This window comes from Peromyscus leucopus, chromosome 14 (genome assembly GCF_004664715.2).
Source record: "Peromyscus leucopus breed LL Stock chromosome 14, UCI_PerLeu_2.1, whole genome shotgun sequence".
Taxonomy (NCBI): domain Eukaryota; kingdom Metazoa; phylum Chordata; class Mammalia; order Rodentia; family Cricetidae; genus Peromyscus; species Peromyscus leucopus.
In genome coordinates this window covers 18324354-18328781 of record NC_051075.1, presented here as the reverse complement: position 1 = coordinate 18328781, position 4428 = coordinate 18324354, and the positions used below count along the sequence as shown (strand labels likewise).

Below are 4428 nucleotides of genomic sequence, written 5' to 3'. Positions count from 1 at the left end.
CTATCCCTATTATTCTTAGGTTTGGTCTTTTCATGGTGTCCCAGATTTCCTGAGTGTTTTCTGTTAGGAATTTATTTGATTTAACATTTTCTTTGACCATTGGATTTATTTCCTCTATCATATCTTCAGTGCCTGAGTTTCTCTCTTCTGTCTGTTGTATTCTGTTGGTGAAGCTTGCATTTGTTTTTGTTTTTTTTTTAAATATTTAATATATCATTTATTTGCAAATAAATAATGTATAACACAAACTGGTAATCCCCAAGGATATCATTTCTGAATTACAAATTGGTAGAGTGAAGCTTCACTGAGTCACAGGAGCCAAAACTGAAGCAGTCACTCCTGCCATTCTCCTACTTATGTGATAGATACTTCATCAAGGAGTGTTTTCTGTTTTTGATGCTTACATCAACAAGGTTAGCACAAAACTGTCCTTTGGTTACTCTAAACTTATAGTCCAGAGGATTTTATTTTCCTATACTTGAGCCCCTTCTATACATGGCCCTTCAAGCAAAGGGAAAGATTCTTATGATTCAAGAGGTTAATCTACATGGAGAATTCATTTTATTTTTTTTATTTTTTATTTTTTATTTTTTTGTTTTTTTGAGACAGGGTTTCTCTGTGTAGCTTTGGGCCTTTCCTGGAACTCACTTGGTAGCCCAGGCTGGCCTCGAATTCACAGAGATCTGCCTGGCTCTGCCTCCTGAGTGCTGGGATTAAAGGCGTGCGCCACCACTGCCCGGCGAGAATTCATTTTAAAATACTACACATGTTTTAAAATGAGTTCTCTTTATCCATGTTCTGAATTAGTCTCTCTGCTGAATGGTTTCTACACCTAGCCTAAGTACAGCCTGAAACTTAGGCAACATCAAACATCGGGAACCATGGGGCTAAGTCCAAGGAGGTGCTTCTAAGGGCCTCAGAATTCTCCACCTGAGAGATCAGTGAATCATCTGCTCCACTCCGTATGACAACACACTTGAAAATACGGTGCATGTTTTTTACTTACATACCACCAGATACAACTCGGGTACCTTTAAAAAAAATTGTGTGCACATGGGGCACGTGTGGTTATCGGAGGACAACTTGTAGAACTGGTTCCCTTCTTCCCCTTTTTGGGGGCTCCAGAGATCAAATTTACATCATCAGGCTTATACAAGCAAGTGCCTTACCAAGAGTCATCTCTCCAGCCCACAGCCACTAGAGAACTAAGGAGTTTCAGAATTTCAAAAACTTAAATATTCGATCCTTCACACAGCTTCTAACTCCTTACTTGAGAAGTACTAAATAAATTAAATGTTCTTTATTAACAGAGGGAAAAAAGGAAATCAAATGCTTCTAATGTAGTCGATCCTCAGAAAGGGCCCATCATCATTTGCAGCTGGAAAGGACACATTTCACTTCCAACCATCCTTCCAAGTGGAAATTACTTAAAACATAAGGAAAATAAAAAAGGAGCCACACAGCCAACGCAGAGTACATCAAAACCCAAATGTAAATATAATCAAGTGAAGTTTTCCTGAAAGAAGGAAACAGTCACTATTCATACCCTCAAGGAGATCAATTATACAACAAAGTTTAAGTGGACGGAGACACTTTTCTCCTTTTCTCGCTTTAGTGTAGATAAAAATAAAATGCATGTTGTCTAATTGGGGGGTTATATAGTTAGAAATATATAATTCTATTTTTATGGCAGGGCTAGTTGAAATAAGTTAGCACAATCATTTGAATTGGTTGTCTGCACACTGGGCAGGGCTTGTTTCTTTTTTTAAGCTTCTTTGCACATGTGAAACATGACATGAGATGTCTGGTTTTGCCATGAAAGGTGCAGCCGTTTTTAGGCCGCCCTTGGCAAATCACACATGGTTCAGTGGCATTGAGAGAGAAGCCAGATTCCATGCTTTCTCCTCTGTTCTGTGTCTCCTCCTTCTCCAACTCTTGGACATCTTCTTGGCTGCCGTACACAATGCTGCTGGAAATGGATGGCTGGGAGCAGTCCTCACTGTCCTGTGACTGGAAGGTATGTCCTTCTTTATCATCACTTTCCTCAAGGCACGGCTTCTGAGAGTCACTCACTGTAGTTTTTTTTCCATCAGGCACATCTAAGCCTTCTTTTTCGGTGATCTCTCTGTTATCTTTCCCTTTCCCTTCGGGAAGCCAATTCTCACGAAGGGTCCAACATCTGTTGCAGTGGGGTGGAAGCGGGGGATTCATTTCACCTCAGGAGGTGCATTTCCACTAGTCAGCTAAAGGAATTTCAGGATCTCCCTCTAAGGAGTCTGCATCACTTTCTCCTGTCTGATACACCGTGACTCGATAGACCTCATCATCCTCATCTGAGAGCTCATGCCCTTCTTCACTCAGGCTATAATCTTCTGAGTCAAGAGACTCAACTTCAAATTCTACACTAAATTGATCAGAACCCGAATCCTGATCCAACCAATCACCCGAATGTTCACTTACACCATCATCAAGGTCCTGGTTTGAGGGGGTCTCTGTGGACTCACTGCTGCTGCTTCTTTCACAGCATATCTCCCGTAACACACACAGAGCCAGGCTTTCATCAAAGGAGAGGGACCTGTGGCGCTTCCTCTGTCGCTCACCAGGTAGTTCATCTGCGTTTTCTTCTGTCTCACTAACTGCTCTCCTTCTGGATGAGGTAGACGGTCTGGAAACTGGATCTGAAGAGGAAGGCTTCTCTTCTGGTGGCTCCTGCACAGGGTCCTTCCGATCACTGCCACCTTCAGGTTGACACGTGCTCTCACTCATGGATGTGCCGGAGTCTGCAGGCTCTTGCTGACTTACAACAACCAAGTTTCTGTAGATCATTGTATATATTTTCCTGTGCTCTTTCACAGAGAAGCTTGGCACTCCAAACAAATCTCCTAGAAGATCATTTGAACAATACACAATATGTTGCTGCTTCTCATCATATAATCGTTTAGTCATAATATACTGGCCAAGATAAAATATAATCTCTTTCATAGTATAAATATCCTTTTGGGCACCGACAGACTGTAACAACTTCAAAAGCAATGGTTTCGGTCTCACCAGAGTCTCTTGTTCCGAAGCTGGAATCTGTGAGGTGCTTACTGCACCATCAGTAGACACAGACATGTTGGTATTGCACATTGGCCTGCTGCTTCTTCTCCCCCGCGTGGCCCGACCCTTCACGGGACACGCGGCGGCCCGCGGCCTGGGCCTGGGCCCAGGCGACCATTTCGCTCCGGAGCTACAGCGACGGCGGCCCCTGACTCAGAGCGTGGCCTTCCCTTGACTTCCCTCCCGGGCCGCGGAGGGCCCCCGAAGCTTGCAATTGTAATTCCTGTTTGCTTACTCAGATTTTCCATTTCCAAAATTCCCCTGGTTTGTGTTTTCTTTATTGCTTTAATTTCAATTTTCCCGTTTTGAACCATTTTCTTCACCTATTTTTTTTTTCTTGACTTTTTTTTTGGCTTTCTTTAAGGGATTTGTTGATTACTTCCAATTTTTTGTTTGTCTTTTCCTCGATTTCTTCAAGGGAATTTTTCATTTCCTCTTTAAGGACCTCTATCATCTTCATAAAGTTATTTTTTAATGTCATTTTCTTGTGCTTCAGCTCCTTTGGAATGTTCAGGTCTTGCTTTTGTAGTATCACTGGGTTCTGCTGGTGCCATATTACCCTTTCAGTTGTTCAATGTGTTCTTACACTGGCATTTACTCATCTCTTCTTCCAACTGGTATGTGTTGTACCTGGCCTATGTAGTCTTCTGGAGTTGTGGGGGAGGGCTGGCCATAGGGACAATGACCAGTTTCATGGGGTTGGGTGGAGATCTGACCATTTAAAATTCCATCTCTCTTCCTGCTTTTCCCACTCTTCTTTATACCTGTACTCCATTTTTCTCATTGTTTCATCTTTTACTTTTCTAACAGAGCAAAATAACTTTCAAAGAAAGAAAGGGCATTCAGTAAATATAGATCATATTAGCAACATTTTATTCTGTTCATAGTGTGTGCAAGTGTGTGTGTGTGTGTGTGTGTGTGTGTGTGTGTGTGTGTAGTTTGTGCATGCACTTTTTATATTTGGGATGAGTATATTATTTTAATGCAAAATGCTTCTTTATAAACTTAAAGATGTTGATATATTTTCTGAGCATTCAATAGTGGTAATGTTTTATTTTGTTTTGCTTAAAATAATTTATTGTAGTTTTTGCTCATTGGTGTTTTGCCTGCATGTACATCTGTATGAGGGTGTCTGAAGCCCTGAAACTGGAAGTTACAGACAGGTGAGAATTGCCATGTGGGTGCTGGGAATTGAACCCAGATCCTCTGGAAGAGCAGACAGTGCTCCCAACCACTGATTCATCTCTTTAGTCCACTTGCTAACCTGTTTTTAATTTCAGAAATTTTTGTTTGTTTCTAGATATAATGTACTTGTCATTTATCCTTATA

At 41.4% G+C, this 4428-nt stretch overlaps 1 pseudogene; it reads right to left on the bottom strand.

Annotated features, from left to right (window-relative positions):
* Positions 1 to 1694: 1694 nt before the first annotated feature.
* Positions 1695 to 3142, bottom strand: LOC114704460 (annotated as a pseudogene).
* Positions 3143 to 4428: the final 1286 nt, after the last annotated feature.